The 24,903-nt window shown below is 37.7% G+C and overlaps 1 pseudogene; it reads left to right on the forward strand.

Moving 5' to 3' along the window:
- The first annotated feature begins 3,621 nt into the window (after nt 1–3,621).
- Nucleotides 3,622–17,693, forward strand: LOC121980677 (annotated as a pseudogene).
- The last annotated feature ends 7,210 nt before the right edge of the window (nt 17,694–24,903 follow it).

Below are 24,903 nucleotides of genomic sequence, written 5' to 3' on the forward strand. Positions count from 1 at the left end.
AAAAGAGAGAGGATTTCAATTCACGACCGCATTTTTGGAGTCCGATGTCTGGAGGACCTGCTTGGCGCCGCTGGCGAGATCGGAGCAGATGGAGTAGAGACCGACGAGGGTGCTGTGGACTGCACAGGTATGAACCTGGCAGCCGAAGCGAAGCGCTCGGTCTTGAGGCGGAGGCAGAGAGCACGGTGACGATTGTGAAACTGTTGTGGTGGACACTATGGCCCGCGACCTACAGAACTTCTCGATATCCGCATGATGATCGTCATTGAATACAATGATGGCAAAAGGTGAATACATTCACCCCTAATAATTCTGTCAATCCGTTTCAGCGTCAACACGGAGATAGTAAATCACGGACGGTTATTAGTCTTTGGAATAGTGACTAGCATATAAGGGAGATATTTACCTCGACTTTATCGAGATTCGAACTTCATATTTCATGATGACAACACCCCATGTGCTAGCTACTAGATCGTCCTGAAGAGACGGTCATCATTAAGCACAAGACCGACGATGAGGATGGTCCATAGGACGTAGTTGGAGAGGGCCATTCACATTGATTGTAATATTTAAGTATATTCGTATTAAATGGATATGTAAGTGTTATAATACTCATTCATATTGATCTTAATATTTGGGTATTATAATATCCATATCTCTTGTCAAATTAACCCTCAGAGATGTCCTGGGATAAGGTTGAGTTGATTAGTGTGGAACAGAGTTGTTACCATAGGCAAGAGTTCAAATCTCGGTAAAGTTGAGGAAAAAAGTCCTCCTCTGCACTTGCCAACTACAACTTCCTGATTTACCTTCTCACAGATAGTCGTGGGGGCGACTGTGTGGGGCCACTGGGGTGACATATTCCACGTTTTTTTGCTACCATATTAACCCTCGGAGACGCCTCCGGGGCAAGGTTGAGTTGGTTAATACGGAGCAGAGTTACTACCATAGGTAAAAGTTCGAATCTCGATAAAGTTGAGGAAAAAACCCTCCTCTGCAATGACCAACTACAACTTCCTGATTTACTTCCTCACAGATGGTCTGGGGTCGACCGTATGGGGCCGTTGGGATGGTGAATTTCACCTTTTGCTACTATATTAGCCCTCAGAGAGTATCCTCTCGAGGTGGTACGGTACGGTGGTTAAAATATGAGATGTTGCCACATGAGATTTTGGGGTACGAACCCGGTGCGTCCGAGCATGCCCTCTCTCATGCCTTGGCCACTTGCACTAATGACTAGTAGTCACTCATGATTTACCTTCTCCGTGTTTATCTAGGGATAAGTTGGCACAGTCACCTTTTTACCATATATTAGCAGAGCATCCCCTTGGGCGGTGCAATGGCTAAAGCATTAAGATTTTGGGATAAAAAATTGACGCGTCCAAGCATATTTTCTTTCATATTTTGGCCACATGTACTAATGACTAGTAATCATTCGTGATTTACCTCCTCTGTATTGACCTAGGGATGAGTTGACCGGGACACTAGGGCGAGCAAATCACCTTTTGTCATATATTAGCCCTCGGGATGGTATGATGGTTGAGACATTGGATGCTATCATATGAGATATTGAAATCAAAATTTGGCGTATCTGAGCATACTTTTTCTCATGTCTTGATCATTTGTACTAATGATTAGTAGTCATCCGTGATTACGGGTTTATATGAACACTAGAGGTGAACAAATTGTTTTTTTTTTTTCCATATGTTAGTGCTTGTCCCCACAATAAATTAATTTACATTTTATAATTCATATTTTTTTATGCTTCCACGTAAGCAGATCTCAGTTGTTAAAACGGGCACAAGCTATTAATTCGAGCTAATTGACTTAATTTAAACTTAATCAGCTTGCATGTTAAAACTTAATAAAAGAGTCGATCGGTTCCATGGAGACTAACCAATCGCGTGAGCCAGTTGACCTTGATTCATCCGCCTAAACTCCCCATCACGAGTCGAGTCTGGATCAAACCGGTCGAGATTTCCAATAATAAATTTTTTTAATTGAATAAAATAAAATTAAAAAACGTACTTTATTTTTATTACGGTTAAAAGGTAATTATATTTTTCTACACTTTTAATCAAAGTTTTCCTAACTAAAATTATTTAGAACATCATCAAAATTATTTTATATTATAATAATTTTGATCAAAAATATTTTTATTTTAATTACAGTACTTTTAACTAAATTATTTTAGATGGTATTAATTTTAGCTAAAATTATTATAATAATATTAGATTAATTTTAACTTGATTAAATGAAAACAGTTTTAGTTAATTCTAGAATAATTTTATATAATATTAGAGTAATTTTAATTAACAGCATCAGCTCCAAAAGTAAAATAAATTATTCAAAGAAATAATAAAAGAATTAAATTTAAATTTTAAATGAGAAAATATATTAAAAATCAATTTTTAAGTTATGCATAATTGTATTTTAAATTTACCTAACAAATGAATTAAGAATCATCTATTTTTAAAATTAATTAGGGAATCCTAAAAACAAGCCGATTATAAAAAAAAATATTATTAAGAAAAGAATATTCTAGAATTAAAAATTAAATGAAGAACATTTTGATTTAAATATAAGAGTATATGTATACCCATTAAAATTTCATCCAAACCTGTTCTGGATTTGAGTCGTCACACACGAAAATGGAGGAAGTAATCGATCAAGTAGCCGAATCCTTTGATCCATATTTTATGGATTAGAGGATGATCCCTTTATATTTATTGATAGGGATTGTTGAGTCATTATCACCTCATATTATAGTTTGAATCGAGACGGATGATCAAAAACGGTTAGAAAACTGTCCCCTATTCGGGCTCAAATAACCTGAGAACTTACCTATCACCGGTGATCTCCAAATGACCCGTTCTAAACTGTAATCGAAGGAACGGTAAACTTAAAGAACAATCACAATTAATTAGGGCTGAATCAGTCGTAATCTGACAATAATTCATCCCTTATCTATTTTTTTTAAAAACTGTGGATAAACAGACCTGGTGTCTGTATTACAGACAGCAGCGTACTCCTTTTCAGGTGGGCCATCCGCGCACATTGTGGACCCGACGCATTTAGGAACCACGCACACTACCCTACCTACCCGAATTAAATTGAATTAATACGGAGGGAAATAATCATTTCTTAATTATCCTTTCTGGAAAATAAACAATAATTAGCTGTTAATTTAATTCCAGTGCAAATTAGTAGAAAAGTGCAATTTTATTAATTACAAAAAAAATTCGAAATTAGTAGAAAAATGGGCTTGAATATTCCAATAATAATTATAGAAAAAGATTTATTTTAAAGAATAAATTGACTTTTATTTTGTTTTATTTTATTTTAAAAAAAAAAAACGGAAGGAGGGTTGGTGATCAAAACCGCACCCAACTCTCGGTCAAAAATTCCAAGCCCCACCCAATCCCATCTAATCACAGATCGCCGTATCTCATCTCCACCAGATCGAGCGGATCGCGTGGATCAAGCAGGCGATCGGAGCATCTGCGAGACGTGGAGTCGTAGATCTCGTCGTAGATTTGACGGGCGGAGCGATCTCGTTGGCTATGGGACGTCGCATCCGCCCAGTGGAAACGGTGGTAGCTCGGGTCAAAATGAAGGCTTTGGATCGGAAGAAGGGGGTAGTTGGGCGATCGCGGCTCGCCCTCCCTTCCGGATGGAGCGAGACCGGGAGACGGCGGGGCTTGGAGCATTCACTCTCACGTGGACCTTTACCTGCCCATTTAAGGCGCACCAATCCTTCTACAATCTCTAGCCCTCTCTTCTGGTTTTCGCCTCCTCTCTCCCCCGGTTTCCCCCCTTTCTCAGGTAATCTGCCCGCTTATTGGCTATTGTTAGTTCCGCGTGGGCGGGTGCGTTCTCCTGCAAACTGATCGCTGCCTGCTTCGAAGTGTGAGATCTTTTGCCTCTTCGCGTTAACTCGTAGCCTCCAAGATTCCACCTTTTTTGTTTCCTCGCGAATTTGAATTTGGTATCTATGAGTTAGATACTTTACGGAATTAACATAAGCTTTTGCATTGAGCTCTCGTTGAGTTGATTCCTAATAGTTTCTTCCGTATCTTTGATCTCTTTAGTATGGCTTCGGCTTTCCTATTTCCCAGTTCTTAGACGATTGATATTAGAAAGCTGATCGCGTGTTATTGATGCTGATGATGTTCTGAGTCTTTTATTTTTGTATGTTGTGAAGAGTGAGGGGAACTACGTTATTTGGTCACTTGGTATTGTTGGATGTTTGTCTTTGCTGGGATAAGCTATTGCAATCCGGCTACGAAGGTTTTCATAATGGAACTTTTTCCGCTTAGGTTTTTAGAATGATAAGGACTTTTAGTTGCTCTTTTGATTTATTCAGTCAAAAACTGTACTTTTAATGTTTTAATCTCCTCACTGTACATCAAGAATCAATACGAAGTTTCATACTCATCCAAGTCTTAGATTAGTGCCGATATGCAACTAAAACTAGAAGTAATTTTTCATGACTCTGAAATACGTATCTAAACCACACAGCTTTTTATGATTTTTAATACATTGTAATTCATGATAACATTTTCTAAATCAAGAACTTTGTTGTTAGGATCAAAGAACTTGGAAGGCACCATCTACTAGTTATAGTTTGAAATTATCCTATTGCCTCTTGATTATTTTGGAAGCTATGAATTTGAGATTGATTATAGTTACATTCTTCAATCTAATGTCCTATTTCCTATGTGCAGCATGTCTGAAGCTCAAAGGGAACCTGTAATTACAGATGCTCTACACCTGAATGGAGTTGTAAATGGAACATTTCAAGTCAGACATACAGCTGCATTGTCTAAAGTGGATGATTTCTGCAAGGCTCTTGGTGGAAAGACACCTATTCACAGCATATTGATTGCAAACAATGGAATGGCAGCAGTTAAATTCATTCGCAGTGTCAGAACTTGGGCCTATGAAACTTTTGGAACTGAAAAGGAAATTCTTTTGGTGGCTATGGCAACTCCTGAAGATTTGAGAATTAATGCAGAGCACATAAGGATTGCAGATCAATTTGTTGAAGTACCTGGTGGAACCAATAACAACAATTATGCTAATGTTCAACTCATTGTTGAGGTTTGCTATGCTTATCTCTCTTTTATGCATTTGAGGATATCCTTTTGCTCATGAAAATGAAAATAATGCAGTTGGCAGAGATAACTCATGTTTCTGCTGTGTGGCCTGGTTGGGGTCATGCTTCTGAGAACCCTGAGCTTCCAAATGCACTGCATGCCAAGGGAATCATTTTTCTTGGGCCTCCTGCTGCACCTATGGCGGCACTAGGGGATAAAATAGGTTCTTCTTTGATTGCTCAAGCTGCAGGAGTACCAACACTTGCTTGGAGTGGCTCACGTGTCAGTCTTATACACTTAATTTGGATATAGTCCTTTTCCATCCACATAATTTACAGGCTAAAACAATCTAATTTACAGGTTAAAATACCACCAGATAGTTGTTTGGATACAATTCCGGAGGAAATATACAAGGAAGCTTGTGTATATACAACAGAGGAAGCAGTGGCTAGTTGTCAGATGATTGGTTACCCAGCCATGATCAAGGCATCTTGGGGTGGCGGTGGTAAAGGCATAAGGAAGGTGTAAACAAAACACCATTCAACCTTAGCAATATTTAATTCTTGCATTTCTATCATTGTGATATTACTAAACAATTCCAAGAAATTTCTTGACAGAGAAATTTGCATTAAATTAAGTTTACCTGTGAACTCTTAGTAACATATCTTCTAAGTTCTAAGTTAGCTTTCATGAGACTACCAAATTATTTACACAACTGGACATGATTATATGATTGGAGATTTTGCCTATTCTCCATTCCAACTTATTTTCTTGTTGTAAAGATGATCCAATGAAAGTTGATCGAGACTACAACTTTTTCTATTCTAGGATTGAAGATTTTGTTTTTTTCCTCATCATCTTACTTGGATCTTTCCGAATCACCAAAATATTTCAAGTGCAACCTCAATAGTCAGACTAGAACAATTGAATTCTCAGTTTTGTCTTTATTAAGCTTAGTTGAGATTTTCAGGTTCACAATGATGATGAAGTTCGAGCTCTGTTTAAACAAGTGCAAGGTGAAGTTCCAGGGTCTCCAATTTTCATAATGAAGTTAGCATCTCAGGTGAGATACTGCAAGTTTTCATAATTTGAAAATCTATCTGAAACATGGTTCTGAGCTTCACCGAGTTTAAGGTCTTTTAGACTAATGATAGCCAAAGAAAAGATGTTTTATCATCGCCATAGGTTGCAGAGCTTGAACATACTAGAATAAATTTATAGCATTGCCTTGGTGTGCATTTTTATACCACTACCCTTTGGTGTAAAGCATGTGAAAGATAATCAAGCAAAACAATCTTCTTTTTCCTAATCGAGTAGAAGCTTTGCATGTTCATCCAATTTTCATGATGTTGGTTAGTGCATTAATCTTAAATATTAAGTTGAAGAGCCATAACATGAGACCATATCATATGGTACTCCATTCATCTGCTTTGTCTGATTGTTTGAAGTTACATTTTCATGTAGAGTCGGCATTTGGAAGTACAGTTACTATGTGACCAGTATGGAAATGTGGTGCTTTGCAGTAGAGATTGCAGTGTTCAGAGGAGGCACCAAAAGGCAAGCTTCTATTCACTTTCTTCTTACTTTTCGTTTGTTTAATTCTCATAACCATTTCCTTATGGTCTGAAGTTTGGAAGTATATCCACTAATGCCCTCTCTATTTTCAACATAGAAGCAGTTTCTGTGTATTCTCTCTTTCTAGCTTGTTTCTGGTCTCTCACTTTACAATCATAACTTAGATTGAAAGGAAAAAAGTCCAATTTATCTTCAAGACAAATTTTTAACTGAAATTTATAAGCATATTAATAGATTCATGGCCAACAAATTTATCACATTAACTATTCTAGCATGAGAGAATCCTCTTTCTTGTCAACTTCATTTTCAAACTCAAAAACTTTAATTTGCCATTCTTTTTCCAAATAAACTTTTATTTGTTTGTATCTAAGATAACTGAATGACTTTATTGACAACTCAATAAATTATTACCAGATTATCGAGGAAAATGTGTAGGTTATGTTGGTGCCGCTACAGTTGAGTATCTTTATAGCATGGAGACGGGTGAATACTACTTTCTAGAGCTCAATCCTCGATTACAGGTTTGTTGCTTTATGGTCACTGTAAACTACTAATGGTTTATTCAAAATTTTCTATAGAATATTTTGTTTTTTTTAATATTTTTGTAGGTTGAACATCCTGTAACTGAGTGGATTGCTGATGTAAACTTGCCTGCAGCTCAAGTTGCTGTAGGGATGGGAATACCTCTTTGGCAAATTCCAGGTGAAAACTTTATAACTCATATGGTTAACAAGCTATCCATTTATTTATGCTGTCTACTCTTTTTTATCTCATAATGTTTGCTTGAATTGAGAAATCAAACAGTTTTATGGAATGAATAATAAAGGAGGTTATGATGCATGGAAGAAAACATCTATTCTAGCAACTCCTTTTGACTTTGATAAAGCTGAGTCTGTTTGTCCTAGAGGACACTGTGTAGCTGTTCATGTCACTAGTGAGATCCAGATGATGGGTTCAAGCCTAAGAGTGGAAAAGTGCAGGTGATACTTTTGAGAAATATATTGTGTCGTGTTGTACATTCATAAAGATTTGATTAAATATTTGATTTCTCTTATCTTGATATATGCAGGAATTGAGTTTTAAAAGCAAACCTAACACAAGGGCGTAGTTCTCTGTTAAGGTTTGCTTTCTAAGAAATCTTAAGAGTTTTTTTACATTTAATCTATAAATATTATATTTGTCTTCTGTTTACGGGGAAATACTAACAATCAATCACTATTGCTTTAAACTCCAGACAAAGAGTTGGCAAATCTTTATTCAGTATTTTAGGCTGACCATGATAGAATTTTTTGTTACTGCATATTACTAATTAGTAGTTTAGTCTATGAGATCCACATGTAACTGATGAAGTTTTTATTTTGATCAATATAATTTGTACTGCTATTTGTTCATTAGTAATCTTGTTTCTACGTTTTTGGTTTTGTCATCTCTTCATTATGGATTGACTATTGGATTGCTGATTTATAGTGAATTTGGAACATATCTTTGTGACTTGTATAGTGCTTACTATATAGAAATGAAAAACCTTCTATTATCTAAATATAGAAGTGCTAAGTCCTTTAAGTAACATCCATTTTGCATGATTTGCAGTCTGGAGGTGGCATTCATAAGTAACATCCAATTCGCAATTTGGTATGGATCATCTGAAATTGACCAAGTGCATCCTAATTAAAGTTTTTAATTTTATGGTTGACCGTAAATGGTTGACATATATGTTTTGGTTTTTGGCAAACTTCTCAACTTATTTCAGGCCATGTTTTTGCATTTGGAGAATATAGAGCTTTCACAATAGCTAATATGGTGCTTGGGCTGAAAGGGATACAAATTCGTGAGAAATCCACACAAATGTTGACTACACAATTGATCTCCTCAATGTAAGATATTTCGAAATGACATTTCTCTACTTCTATACACGTGTTCATCCTCTGCAATTGTAGGCTTCAGATATAGAGACAATAAGATCCACACAGGTTGGCTAGATAGTAGAATTGTTATGAGGGTCCGTGCTGAGAGACCACCTTGGTACCTTTTAGTTGTCGAAGTCCTACTTTATGTATGTTTCATTAAGTCACTTTTTCTCTACTATATAACTCAAATTTTCCAAATTCAGCATTTCTCTTGTCTGTAATCCTTAGCAGTGCATCCATTGCCTTGGAGCATGTAGGTTATCTTGAAAAAGGGCAAATCATATCCCACTTAGTATGTGTTTTTCTTATCCTATAACTAATTGCAGGACCTAGATGCTTTCTAATCTTCAAATGTTGGAATTTAGTAGTTAGACATTATTTTTATGTCTCTCTCTTTTTTTTGCAGCATATATCACTTGTCAACTCTGATGTTACTTTGAATATCGAAGGAGCAAATACACGGTAATTCTCTATTTTTGTTGGGGCCACACTGTTTGAAGGTGCTAAAGTACTTATTTTGTTGGAGGATATAATAGTTGGACATGGTAGGAGGTCGCTACAAGTTAAAGATGAATGAATCAGCGATTGAAGCTGAAATTCATACTTTGAGAGATGGTGGTCTCCTGATGCAGGCAAGAGTTTTCTTTTTATTTTACTGCATCTGTCCCTGCAAACCTTATGCTTTCATTTAACCCTATGAACAACACTGTTAGTTTTTACCGATTGCTCATACTTTGTTGTTATTGAGCATTTTGATGAGAAGTAGAATTTAGATCCTTGAGAAATACAAATTTTCAGCTTCTCATGCATCTCTATATCTCCTGGGCTCATACTTGTAAGACTAAGCAATCAATTATAGAATGTTCTAATTTGTTTATGATCATATCTAAAAATGCCTTTTTTTCCCATGATCCCACTACCAAAATGTGAATGCATAAGCTCATCAGCAGAGAATTGCCCCATATGTGAGAAAATAAAGAAACTTATCTGCTTTAGGGTTTTATGTAAACCTTGTATTGTGAAAGGGAACTCAATAAGATTTTAAAACACAATTAGCATGGGTTAAACTTCATAAAAGGAAACAAAGCATGATGTGCATGTTGTGTATATTCACATGGTGTTAATCTGATTACTTCTAATTGATGGATTTTTAAGTTCATGTTTATCCACAATTCTGAAGACAAAGTAATCAACTACGGTAATCTAAACAGAATTTAGCGTGTATGATTTTTACAATATCTGTACTATTTTCTACAATTTTTGTAAAAAGGAATAAGTAAAACATAGCTGGTAATTGTTTCTGAATTATTTTAACAACCACAGTTAGATGGAAAAAGTCATGTGATATATGCTGAAGAAGAGGCTGCTGGTACTCGCCTTCTTATTGATGGAAGGACTTGTTTATTGCAGGTAAACTCTTTCTGCATTGCTGTCTTTTTTTTTTCTGCTGTTGCTAGATAGAGTTGTTTTCTGGATTAGATTTTTCATCCACTATTTGTCTTTTTTGAAACATTGGCATAACTTAGGCATGACCACAAACTTACTAATTATTTAAAAAAAAAAAGAATTATATTTTTTTAACTTTGTTAATTTGTAGTATTGAACTACTTCTGTTCAATATATTTTTTTAGGTTACAAATGCACATAATTGTTCTTCATTTTTATTTTGTTGTGTTAACAAATAGCAAAATTCACTGCTGATTAGAATTGCAATGGAAATTTCTTGAGGAGTTAACATAATAGCATGTCAAAGAATTACCTTTTCATATTTTTGGTTACTTTATCCTCTCTTATTTTCATTATTACTTGCCAAACTTAGCACGGAAAGGTCCATACTAACTTTTGTAAATTATGTTTTGATGCATTACATTGGCCACATTTTCACCTTTATTGGGAGGTATTGATTTCTCTTTTTAACTTCTCATCTATGTTCTCTCTGTTTAGAATGATCATGATCCTTCTAAATTGGTGGCCGAGACACCATGCAAACTGCTTCGTTTCTTGGTTTCTGATGGTACCCATGTCGAGACTGACACACCATATGCTGAAGTTGAGGTTATGAAGATGTGCATGCCATTGCTATTGCCAGCTTCTGGAGTAATTCATTTTGAGATGTCTGAGGGCCAGGCAATGCAGGTAGTTTTGCATTAGGGAGATTTCCTCTTCATTAATGATCACTCTTAGGCCTTGTTAAAAGGGCAACCAACATCTTGTTGTAGTCTGGTGATCTTATAGCAAGGCTTGATTTGGATGATCCATCTGCTGTTAGAAGAGCTGAGCCATTTCATGGCACTTTTCCTAAACTGGGGCCTGCAACTGCAGTTTCTGGCAAAGTTCACCAAAAATACACTGCAAGTTTAAATGCTGCACGAATGGTTCTTGCAGGATACGAACATAACATCATTGAAGTAAGCACCATTTTGTTAGAATTCTTATTTATATTTAGTGTTTGTTTAGGAAAAAAAAGAGTTATATATCTTGCTCTTCTAAGTTGTATACAGTAGTCTGCGTGTTCTAAAAATTGGAACCTGTTTTCTTCATGAGGTGTGTTACCAATTTAATCTTTGGCATAGGAGATATTCAATTTTTTTTATTCATTTTCATGTCTGATATGGCTAATTAAGGCTACAATTTTTGCTATATAACTAGGGAAATATAAAGCAACAAATATGCATTTTCTAGGGCTTGATTTTTTCCGAAAATGTTTTGTTAGAATCACCAGTAAAATTATGGGAATTGGATTAGTTGAGTTTTTTTTGGAACTTTTTTTTTGTCAATCTAGTTGATTTGGGTGGCGTGGTAGTTCCCATGACTTAGTTCCTTCAGTTTCCATCCACATTTCAGTTTTTTAAAACATTGGTTTCACTTATCTTGATTTTGACTTTTACTATTTCCCATAATTGGTCAATCAGGTCTATTCTCACTGTGTCCATAACATAACTTTGTTGCGCCATTTCATCATAGCTAAACATAGTCCTACTAACCTAAACTGTGAGGCACCCGTGGCAATTCCCCCCTTGTGTTACTTTTCAGTTTTATTAAGAAGCGTAGTTCTACATTCAATCTTTAGGATATTCCAGTGGGGGGGTATGCTAATAACTCAAATATTATTAGGTTGTCCAAGATCTTCTGCTTTGTTTGGATAGTCCAGAGCTCCCTTTCCTTCAATGGCAAGAAAGCATGTCTGTATTGGCAACTCGTCTACCAAAAGTTCTAAGAAATGAGGTTAGTGATATCTGAATCAGTCACATTATCCATTCTTTATGTTACCAAACCTGTGAAATGGTTGACCACTGCATATTGTATTGTGTAAATTTAGTTGGAGATGAGATACAAGGAATATGAAGCGACTTTCGGGACAAAAATGGAATTCCCTGCCAAGTTATTGAAGAAGGTTCTTGAGGTCAGTTGGCCAAAGTTAAATTTTCACTTGATTTGTTGATATTTTAGAAACAAAGTTGAATTTCTTTAGTATTCTTTTTGCAGTCTCATCTCTCATCCTGCAATGAGAAAGAAAAAGCTTCACAGGAGAGGCTTGTGGAGCCTCTGATGAGTCTTGTGAAGTCGTATGAAGGTGGCAGAGAAAGTCATGCCCGCGTTATTGTGCAGTCTCTTTTTGAAGAGTATCTATCTGTCGAGGAACTGTTCAGTGATAAAATTCAGGTAATTGGATATCAGATGATAAATTCTGTTGCAAATATTTCATTAACAGGATCTGATTATAAGTTATTATATGGTAAAATGAGCAAAAAGTTTCCATTTGGTACAATATTCTCAGACTGACTCATCACGTTTGTGGTTCATGACATCAAAAATTTTGCTTTGTTCCCTTATATTAACTTTTCACTGAAAATTGTTCAATTCTTCTGTTTGTACAGGCTGATGTCATAGAACAGCTCCGGCTTCAACACAAGAAGGATCTACTCCGTGTAGTAGACATAGTATTGTCTCACCAGGTTCGAATCACATTGCTTCTGAAGTACTATAAAAATTCTAATATTTGCAATGACAACATGCAATATCTGCTGCTTGAAGGGTGTGAAAAATAAAAGCAAGCTGATACTTCTACTCATGGAAGCCCTGGTTTATCCCAACCCTGCTCCCTACCATGATCTGCTAATTCGTTTTTCTGCTCTTAATCATACAAGTTACTCTGAGGTTTGTTTATGTCTAAAGCAATATGAGTTTCTCTATTTGAGAGGACATTCTTATTTATCGTGCTTGACATATTTAATTGCTGCAGTTGGCACTGAAAGCAAGCCAACTTCGTGAGCAAACTAAACTTAGTGAGTTACGGACAACCATCGCAAGAAATCTTTCTGAACTGGAAATGTTTACTGAAGAAGGAGAACGCCTTTCAACCCCTAGGAGGAAGATGGCTATCGATGAGAGAATAGAAGATCTTGTCTGTGCTCCATTAGCTGTGGAGGATGCACTTATATCTCTTTTTGATCATTCTGATCCTACCCTCCAAAGAAGGGTTGTCGAGACATATATACGTAGATTATACCAGGTAAAACTTCATAAGCTTGAATGACAGAAAACATTTGGTCATTTTTCTGACTGGAGACTTCTCTTGCAGCCCTATATCATCAAGGACAGTATCCGAATGCAATGGCACCGTTCTGGTCTGATAGCGTCGTGGGAATTTTGCCAAGAAAATACAGAGAAAAGATGGGGGGTGATGGTTATCATTAAATCTCTTCAGCTTCTACTATCGGCAACTAGCACTGCCTTGAAAGAGACATCTCGTTTTGCGGATTCTGGGACTGGAATCACAAATGAGCTTCCTCCTCATGCTGGCAAAGGCAATATGATTCATATTGCTTTGATTGGCATTAACAACCAGATGAGTACTTTACAGGACAGGTACACATCTCTGCAGTTGCAAATTGAAAAGTTATAATAGGTTGTCCTTTGAATATTAGTAGTTTCTTTTTCCCAGTGGTGATGAAGATCAGGCCCAGGAAAGGATAGATAAACTGGCGAAGAGTTTGAGAGATAATAAATTGAGCTCTGATCTTCTGGATTCAGGAGTTGGTGTTGTTAGCTGTATTATACAGAGGGATGAAGGACGAACTCCTATGCGCCACTCCTTTCACTGGTCATCTGAAAAGAAGTATTATGTGGAAGAACCTCTACTTCGTGATGTGGAACCTCCTCTTTCTACATTCCTAGAATTGGTTTGTCACTATATTCTGAATTGTTCGTAGGCTTTTCTCATCTTCTCCTTTGGATTGAGCTTAACTTGTCATTGTTTTTGCCACCTTAGGAAAAGCTGAAAGGCTTCCGAAACTTTAAGTATACCCCATCAAGGGATCGCCAATGGCATCTGTACACTGTTTTAGATAATGCTAATACCAAGCGGATGTTTCTTCGAACAATCTTGAGACAACCAAGGACAAATGCTGGCTTTGGATCAAGCCCATCCCTTGACATAGAAATATACCGTGCCCAACCTTATTTGTCCTTTACCTCTACAAGCATATTGAGGTCATTAATGACTGCTTTAGAAGAGTTGGAGTTACAGGTCCACAACGCAACTATCAGATCTGATTACTCTCACATGTATATTTGCATTTTAAGGGAGCAAGTATTTCATGATCTTTTACCACCTTCGAGGTTAGTTCTACATCTAAATTTTGTTACTTTTTTTTTTCTCCATCTACTGTTTCTGTTTCAAGAGATTTTCTGTAATAATGCTAAGCTATTGCCTGTACCCGTTCCTTACCAGAATCCTAGTACTTTCATCCAACACTGGAAGTGCTTAATTGTTTTTTTGTGGGCTAACATGCAATCTTTCCCTTCTATCCAGAATGATGGATGAAACTAGCATACACATGATCTTAAATGAAATGGCTGTCAAAATTCATGAATTAGTCGGTGTTCGGATGCATCGTTTGGCTGTTTGTGAGTGGGAAGTGAAGCTACGGCTTAATTCTGAAGGACCCACTGGTGGTGCTTGGAGAATTGTGGTGACCAATGTCACTGGTCATACCTGCACTGTCCATGTAAGTCACTATTGAGTGTTTCATCATTTGCAGTTTATAAATTAACTTGAGGGAGAAGTAGCATGAAGCATTACATGTACTACTTTTCATTTAATGAGTTTTTTGTTTATTTTTTTTTATCTGATGATTATGTTCAGTCTTTATCATCATTCTGTCTGAGGTTAAATACTTCCTATTTAGATTTATCGGGAAGTGGAAGATACAAAATCTTATGAAATGGTTTACCATTCCTACACGGATGTGCACGGTCCTCTCCATGGCATCCCATTAAATGCTCAATATCCAGCACTAGGGCCCATTGATAAAAGGCGTTTAAATGCCAGGAAGAATAACACGACTTACTGCTATGATTTCCCATTGGTAAGTTTCCCTTCAAATTCTCATAAGAAGCAGTTTATGCAGAATCATATTTTATATTTATCTCCCTGTTATATCATTGTAAAGATGTGTTTACCATGTATTCAGGCATTCGAGACAGCACTTAGACGGTTGTGGGAATCATACACATCCAGTAACATTTGGGTAAACAATAATAGAGATCTCATTAAAGTGACAGAGTTGGCATTTGCAAACAATCATGGAGATTGGAATACTCCTTTAGTCACTGTGAGCCGGTCCTCTGGTCTCAATGACATAGGTATGGTAGCCTGGTTAATGGAGATGTCTACACCAGAATTCCCTAATGGAAGGAAGATCATAGTTGTGGCAAACGACGTCACTTTCAGAGTTGGTTCATTTGGTCCAAAGGAAGACGCATTCTTTCATGCAGTGACCAATTTAGCATGTGATAAAAAGCTCCCTCTGATTTATTTGGCTGCAAATTCCGGTGCCAGGATTGGCGCAGCTGAAGAAATAAAATCTTGCTTCAAGATTGGGTGGTCTGATGAGGCAAGCCCAGAACGTGGCTTTCAGTACTTTTATTTGAGTCCAGAAGATTACAATCGCGTTGGTTCATCTGTTATCACTCATGAACTCAAACTGGAAAATGGTGAGACAAGATGGGTCATCGACACAATTGTAGGAAAAGCAGATGACTTGGGGGTGGAAAACTTGTCTGGAAGTGGTGCCATAGCCGGTGTTTATTCAAAAGCATATAATGAGATATTCACTCTCACCTATGTGACTGGAAGAATTGTTGGCATTGGAGCTTGTCTTGCCCGGCTTGGCATGAGGTGCATTCAACGTCTTCATCAGAGAATTATTCTCATAGAGTACTCCACACTGAACAAGCTTCTTGGACGTGAAGTCTACAGCTCTCACATGCAGTTGGGTGGACCTAAGATCATGGCGACAAATGGGGTTGTCCATCTGACTGTATCAGATGATCTCGAAGGCATTTCTTCCATTCTGAGATGGCTTAGCTATGTTCCTCCTTATGTTGGTGGCCCCCTTCCCATTTTGAGATCCCTTGATCCTCCTGAGAGATCAATAGAATATTTCCCTGAAAATTCTTGTGATCCCCGTGCTGCTATTTGCGGTATTCAAGACAACAGTGGCAAATGGCTAGGAGGCATGTTTGACAAAGAAAGCTTTGTAGAGACACTGGAAGGTTGGGCCAAGACAGTGGTAACAGGAAGAGCAAAGCTTGGTGGAATTCCTGTAGGAATTGTAGCGGTTGAGACGCAGACAGTGATGCAAGTGATCCCTGCAGATCCTGGCCAGCTTGATTCCCATGAACGAATTGTCCCACAAGCAGGACAGGTTTGGTTCCCAGATTCTGCAACCAAAACTGCTCAGGCTTTGTTAGACTTCAACCACGAAGAACTTCCACTTTTCATCCTTGCCAACTGGAGAGGCTTTTCTGGTGGCCAGAGGGACCTATTTGAAGGAATACTTCAGGCTGGATCCACCATTGTTGAGAACCTCAGGACATACAAGCAACCTGTCTTTGTGTACATCCCCATGACTGGAGAGCTCCGTGGTGGTGCTTGGGTTGTTGTCGACAGTAAGATCAATCCTGAGCACATTGAGATGTATGCTGAAAGGACTGCCAAGGGCAATGTTCTTGAACCCGAAGGAATGATTGAGATCAAATTCAAGGCAAAAGACCTCGTTGAGTGCATGGGCAGGCTCGACCCTCAGATTATCAGTTTGAATGCAATGCTTCAAGATGCGAGAGCTGGTAAAGCCGTAGGAGATATTGAAGCAATAGGGAGGAACATAATGGCTCGACAGAAGAAGTTGTTACCGGTATATACTCAAATAGCCACACAGTTTGCTGAACTACACGATACTTCTCTTCGGATGGCTGCAAAGGGTGTCATAAAAAAAGTAGTTGACTGGGCTAGTTCTCGTTCTTTCTTCTATAAGAGGCTGCTCAGGAGAGTTTCGGAGGGATCACTTGTGAAAACTGTTAGATTTGCTGGCGGAGGACAGCTATCGCATACATCCGCAACTGAATTGGTCAAGAAATGGTTTTTGGCATCAGAGCAAGTCCAAGCTGCAGGTGCTAACTGGGCGGACGACGATGCCTTCTTCTCTTGGAAAGACGATCCTAGAAACTACAAAAAGTATCTTGAGGAGTTGAGGGTCGAAGAAGTAACCAAACAACTAACAAATCTTGGTGAATCAGCTTCCGATTTGCAAATTTTGCCCAAGTGTCTTGCTGCTGTTCTTAGCAAGGTAAGTAATCTCCAAACCTCAAACATTAGGAGGAACTACTCATCATCAATCATTCAAATTCTCCATTGAATCTGAATACGTGTTGGAAAAATCTACTTGTTCTTTTGTCTGTCATAATCTAAAAGCATTACTATTAGCAACAATTTGACAGACGAATTTTGATGCAGATGGATTCTTCCACCAGAGTGCGTCTAGTTGAAGAGATCAGAAAAGTTCTCTGAGCGAAAACTCGATTTGGGTTTCCAAATCCATTGTGCATGAGTTATCATCACCAAGGCCAAAAGGCAATCGATAAGGTGGTTCTTCCTTTATATGCTGCAGCTCCATATATTTTGTGTCAAATTCATACCTTATTATTCGGTAGATTTATAACACGAGATGGGATGATCCAGCTCAACCTCCAGTTGTAAGGAATAATTTTCAATTGTTGTTGCTATAATTTTTTGGGTTATAATAGTTTCAGTCCTTCAGTGATTTCATCACAGGAGTCAACTAGATAATGCCAATTTGGTTCAGTCGAAACAAATAGGTGCATTGGTTGAGTCAGATTTTCTACCAGTTCAATTATGGTCCAAGTGAAACAAGCAAGCATGACATTCGAGTCAAAACTATAAAGAAGCATGACATTTGAGTCAGATCAATAAAACTACTAAGGCAACATCAGAATTTTCGATAGGGATCCAACTCTAGGTTTTTTTTTTTTTTTTAAAGAGTTTGATCTAATTTAAATTTGTTATTAAATTTTTAATATTTTTAAATCTATTTTGATTGGTTAGTGAATTTAATATTATAAATTTATTTATTTTACGGTCTTCTCTTTTTAATAAGTTCGATAAAAAATTTCTTAATAAACATATTTTATAAATTTTATTTGTGGATATTCTTAGTAAATATTATTCATAATATATTATAATTAGGGCTGCAAAAGCTTGGAGATATATTTTTGAGCCCGATTTGACATAAATTCAAGTTCCTTCTGCCAACTATTCGTGAGCATTTATAATTTAAAATAATTTAAATTTAAATTTATATTATTCAAATCTTAATTTATATATATTTAAATTAAAATTATATAATAATAATTAGAATTCGATTTAATTTCTATTCACCAACAGTCAGATAAAATGTTATAAATTTAAGTTTGATTTAGTTTATTTTTTTAGTTTTTGATTATACTAATAAAAATTTATCTTTAAATTTTAAAGAATTATATAAAAATAAAATTAAAAAAAATTAGCGTTAGGCACGGACGAGTCCAGTCGGAATCGTCATCCACGGCATAACTATATATAATTAATTAATTAATTAACTAACTTTATCTATCTATTAAATAAATATAAATACATTTTTACCAACTAAATATAAATACATTTTTGTTTATTTTTTAATTTTTTTTAACTTTCGAGATTTTAATTGAGGGATTTGATTAGATTATAATATTAAGTAAAAAAAAATAATCGAATAAAATATGCGAGATTTAAACGGAGCATCCTCCTCTGTGTAACGTTACTCACTAAATATATATGTTATTTTAATTTATTAATTTTTTTTAAAAAAATAATGACCTAAAACAATTTTCATGTGCATATCTTATCTACCAGCAAAAAAAAAAAAAAAAAAAAAAAAAAGTGGTAAGCATCAGGCGGAGAAGAGCCCATCGACGGCGGCCAACCCGACCGAGATCCTCTGCTCCGCCGCCCTCTGATCCACACCCATCAGCGCCGCAGTGGCTGTCTCCCTCGCCTTCCTCCCAAGCGCCAACAACACAGCGAAGGAATGGAAGGACTGCTCCCGCTTCAACCCGCGCTCGCCCTTCCCCGACGACGCCGTCTCGCTCCTCCTCCTCCTCTCGTAGTCCTCCGCCACCAGCAGAGCTACCTCAGCCATCACCGCAAAAAGGTCGCTTGCAACCGTCGATGCGATAATTCCTACTCGGCCTCAGCATTGTCGTGGCGTGGTTTTATAGTATGGAGGGGCCGATCGTGGTCTCAGCGATGCCGATCAGGTCGGTGGCGTTGCGGATAAGAATTGGTTTCGTATTTTTCTAATAAAAAGAATTATTATTTTATTTATTTATTTTTTAAAAAACTTATATTTTATTGCTCGCCCACCGACCTGTTGCACCGCCCCACTAATCTATTGTTGTGGCTGTGGGACCTGGCCACGTGCTTCGCGTCGTAGATTTCGCTGAAAATGTTCGCGGCGGCGAACAGCAACTCCGGTGGAGTGCCGGGGAGTGGTCTGCCGGCGATGAACACCTTCATCAGATTAGGCGACGTCGTAGAGTCCGTGGAACGGTGGAAGGTTACGTATTTGACGTCGTGGCAACCGAACAACTTTGGGCGGAGCAGTTGGGAGTAGCACTGCACAGACTATTTGGTGTTGTGGTCTGCCGGCGGAGCACGGGGTTTGTTGGGACTTTCGGACCGTACAAATTAGTTTTTTGCGTTGCGAAAATCTCAAAGTCTTGTCATGGATCTGTACGAAGATATATAAAATTTTACATGTACATGTTCGTTATCCTAGATCTACTTTAGATCTACATGACAAGAGATATACCTTTGAAGCGAAGTCCTTCGCAAATCCCACTCATCCAAGGTCCGTCGAATCTCAAGTGTGTTCAAGTGTACACATTTCTAGAAGTGTCCACACGGACAAGAGATGGAAGAAAACACTTAGAGTGTGCTATCACTCTCAAGGTGTTTCGGCCAAGGAAAAGGAGAGGGAGAGAAGAGAAGAGAGGAAGAAGAAGAAGGAATCAATTGCCTTGAATTAGCACATGAATGCACTAATTCCTCCTTTTAAGTGGCCGACCACTTCATGTGGGTTTGTAACCTCCATGGAATATCAAGAGTCAAGGCTTTTGATTTCCCTCATGAGGTGGTATACCATGAAGTAGCCTTGATGATGTGGCACATCATCATTGGCCGGCCTTATGCCAAGTCACAATGACATGCCATTTGGTCAAGTCAAAGTCAAGTTAAACTTGACTCTTCATCTTCCCTCTCAAGTCAAGTCAAACTTGACTCATTTATCTCTCATGGTTGATTAAATCTAACCATTGATTCAAGTTAATTTGATTTAATGAATCTCTATTCATTAAATTAAATTTAATCAATGAGTCATAATCTAAATTAGACTCATCCAATACATGAATCAAATTGAGTCCAACTCAATTAGTCTAATTTGGATTACTCTTAATCCAATTTGGTTCATCATATGAACATAATCCTCTTGGTCGATCATATAAACCTAATATCCATCTAATTGCCCTTTGTGTGTGACCCTATAGGTTCTTGTAACGTTGACAATGCTCCTAAGCTCATTTAGAAGCATAAGTAATGAGTGATATCTAACAACATATCATTACTACCCAAGTTACAAGAACGTTGAGATCCAACATCACCTTTGTGACTACTAATTGTGACTCTCACAATATGTGACGATGTCCTTCTATCCTTGACATCTAGATTGATCAAATGAGGCATAGATCATGTCATCCTCTAATCAATCTATATCTTGAACTCCAAGTAAACTCATTCTAATCAAATGAGCTCAATATCTCATATTGACTCATTTGGCATGGTCATGCACTTAGTGGTCTCACTCTATCAAGAATCATGGTGTCACTCCCGTCATATAGGAGAGATAGATCTCATCTACATCACTCACATCCTTCCGCATAATTTGTTACATGCCCAGTAATCGCCTTTATAGTCCACCCAGTTATGGGTGACGTTTGACGAAGTCAAAGTATGCAACTCCTTATGTAGGGAACTATGGTGACTTTAGGTCCAAGGATTGATAGTCATACTAATAGTCACGTGAGAAAGTATATGACACTCATATAACGATCCATGATACTTTCTCGTGACGGGTCATTCAGTATACATTCTCCAATGCATACCCATATGTCAACTTGATATCTCTATATCCATGACTTGTGAGATCAAGTCATCGAGTTGACCTACATGCTAGTCTCGTCGCATTAACATTGTCCCTGAATGTTAATACTTGATTAAGAATGATTAAGAGTAGTGTTCTCTATATCATCTCACTATCGATTCAACCAACCGATTGATATAGATAAGAACCTTCTACTCAAGGACACTATTATACTTAGTTATTTGACACCAATACAAGTATAATAACCATAAAAAAATACCTTTATAAACATATAAGAATATGATACATCGAGTCCATACAACAATCATCATATGATTGGCTCTAGGGCTCTAACTAACAGTGTTCACGACGCTGGATAGAGTCCACGAGTCCGGTGAGGACGTGCAGGCGTCAGGTGGAAGTTTAAACTTAAGGCATCCACATTCCACGGTGGTTAGCAGAGTTTATTCGTTGCCATACTTGCTGAATAAAAAATCTCACACATCTATCCATTATAAAAAATAAAAAAAACCATCTCAACTATTTGATGATCTCGTAGTTTTCATTATATATAATTCTTTCTCTCCATATTTTATGTTATATACCAGTAAATTTTTATAAAATTTAAATTTATAAATTACTAACTTAAAATAACATTAATAATTTAAAAATATATAAATATTACAAAACATCAAATAAAAAGACATAAATTATAATAATATATAAGAATACATCTACATAGACTATATCTCTGTTTAATTTTTTTAAACTATTTTATCATGTAAATAAAGTTGTTCTGATATCATTTCATTAGTATCATTCATAAGAATTTCATAATCCTTATGGAAATTATTTTTTATATTTGATATTCTTTAATATCTTATCATTTTTTTTGTTGATTTGCTATGTTCCATTGTGTCGCCCTTTACCCTATCGGACGAATGTTGACTTCAGAGACATCCAAATCAATACTTGTATTTGGATTTGATGTTGAAGTGTTTCCTCTTATTCGAATATCATTGCCTTCTTGTTAGAGTAATGAACAACTAATTGTGAAATATATTTCTCATACTCTTTGAGAATCCTTTACACATGCATATACTTAAAATCCTTATTATTGTTGTTGATTTTTCACATATTCAGTGCATTGTCCAACACATTTTCGTCACTCCAACTACTTTGATGATACAACAACAACCAAGCATTTTCCCACTAGGTGGGGTCGGCTGTATGAATCCTTTTACGCTATTGAGCTCTATCTCATATTATATCATCATCTATATTTAAATAAATTTTATCTTATTTTATTGTTATTAACCAAGTCTTTTTTGGTATTCCTCTTCCTCTTTTGATATGCATGTTTATCATAGTTTCATATCGCCTAATTGAAGCATTTATTGGTCGTTTAAGTACATGTCCGTACCATCTTAAACGTGTTTCTCGGAGTTTTTCCTCAATAGATACAACTCCAACTTTCTCTCTAATGCTTTCATTTCTTATTTTGTCCATCCTCGTATGTTCACATATCCACCTTAATATCCTCATCTCTGCAACTCTCATCTTCTGCTCATGTGCTCGAGTCATAGCCCAACATTCATCTCCATATAATATAGCATGTCTAACTGTGATTTTATAGAACTTACCTTTAAGTTTAAGAGGTACTTTACAGCCACATAAAACACTCGACGCTCCTCTCCATTTCACCCATCATTCTTGTATTCTATGTAAGACATCTCTCTCAATCCCTCTATCATTTTGCAAAAATAATCCTAGATATTTAAATCTCTCGGTTCCGGGCAACTTGTCCTCTCCTATCTTAACAATTGTTTCATTACTTCTAATATTGCTAAACTTAAATTCCATATATTCTATCTTTAATCTACTAAGCTTAAAACCTTTCCCTTCTACTATTTCTCTCCAAGATTCTAGTTTAGCATTTACTCCTTCACGTGTGTCATATACCAAAATAATATCATCTGCAAACAACATGTACCACGGTACTGTGTCTTGAATGTGCGCACAGAGTTCATCCATAATTAGTATAAAAAGATAGGGACTTAGAGTTGATCCTTGATGTAACCCTATCTTTATTGGAAATGCTTTAGTTACTCCACCTGAAGTCTTTACTCTAGTCATTACATCCTCATACATATCCTTAATTAGTTCAATATATGTTACGCTAACACATCTCTTTTCTAAAATTCTCCATATAATTTATCTTGATACTCTATCATAAGCTTTTTCTAAGTCAAAGAATACCATGTGTATGTTGATACAGTCTGACCTGGCTGTTGTTTTGATGTTGACACTGATTTAAGTTTGTATCAGATATTAATTAAACTCAGATTGATTACTGATCAAGGTTGATCAGATGGAAGGGAAAAGTCCAAGTATGGAAACTTGGCACGCGGAGTCGGAGAGGGCTCGGTAGCTCGTTCTCTGTACTAGGTCAGAGAAGGCTTGGTAGCTCGTTCTCTGGACCGGACGGAGTCGGAGAGGGCTCGGTAGCTCGTTCTCTGGACTAGGTCAGAGAGGGCTCGGCAGCTCATTCTATGGACCAGACGGAGTCGGAGAGGGCTCGGCAGCTCGTTCTCCGGACTAGGTCAGAGAGGGCTTGGTAGCTCGTTCTCTGGACCGGACGGAGTCGGAGAGGGCTCGGTAGCTCGTTCTCTGGACTAGGTCAGAGAGGGCTCGGTAGCTCGTTCTCTGGACCGGACGGAGTCGGAGAGGGCTCGGCAGCTCGTTCTCCGGACTAGGTCAGAGAGGGCTTGGTAGCTCGTTCTCTGGACCGGACGGAGTCGGAGAGGGCTCGGTAGCTCGTTCTCCGGACTAGGTCAGAGAGGGCTTGGTAGCTCGTTCTCTGGACCGGACGGAGTCGGAGAGGGCTCGGTAGCTCGTTCTCTGGACTAGGTCAGAGAGGGCTCGATAGCTCGTTTTCTGGACCGGACGGAGTCGGAGAGGGCTCGGCAGCTCGTTCTCCGGACTAGGTCAGAGAGGGCTCGGTAGCTCGTTCTCTGGACTGGACATGGAAGTCGGAGAGGGCTCGGTAGCTCGTTCTCTGGACTAGGTCAGAGAGGGCTCGGTAGCTCGTTCTCTAGACCAGGAAGGCTTTAGGGTTTAGGGCTGGGAAGCTCTAAACCTACATAGGCATTGGATCGGTCTGTTGACCGATCCAGTGATACTATGGTTATCTGATCGGTCACCAGACCGATCAGTAACCAATTAGTAACTCTCTGTGAGAATTATTGATCGGTCTGGTGACCGATCAGTAATCAATCAGTAACTCTCTATGAGAATTACTGATCGGTCTGGTGACCGATCAGGAGGCAATGGATTTCAGGAGAAAGGATAGGGGATTGGTCTGTGGACCGATCCACCTATAGCATGATCGGTCCACAGACCGATCAGAGCCTTCCTAGACCGATCAAGCTATGGCCTGATCGGTCAGAAAGGTTGTGGATCGGTCTGCTGACCGATCCACGATAATGTCTGTAGTTTCTGTTGTTTCTCTGCAACTTCTGATTCGTCTGATTTAACCATCTGCTGTGAGCTTTTTAATTTACAGGTTGCAGGTATCATGCTAATGCTTAAATTCAAATTAAACTCCATCAGGAGAATAAAACAAAGGTTTCTTTCTACTGTGTTTCGCTGCAAATGGTGCAATTGGAGCATCAACGTTCACTGGCTGCGATCTAGCTGCGATCAGTTGACAGTCAGCTTGACTCTTGCTTATTGGTTCGAACTCAGAGACACCTGTGAAGAACATGAGTTCTATTGGTGTGAGTTCAGAGAATCAGATGAGGA

The sequence above is a fragment of the Zingiber officinale genome, chromosome 5A, assembly GCF_018446385.1.
Source record: "Zingiber officinale cultivar Zhangliang chromosome 5A, Zo_v1.1, whole genome shotgun sequence".
Taxonomy (NCBI): domain Eukaryota; kingdom Viridiplantae; phylum Streptophyta; class Magnoliopsida; order Zingiberales; family Zingiberaceae; genus Zingiber; species Zingiber officinale.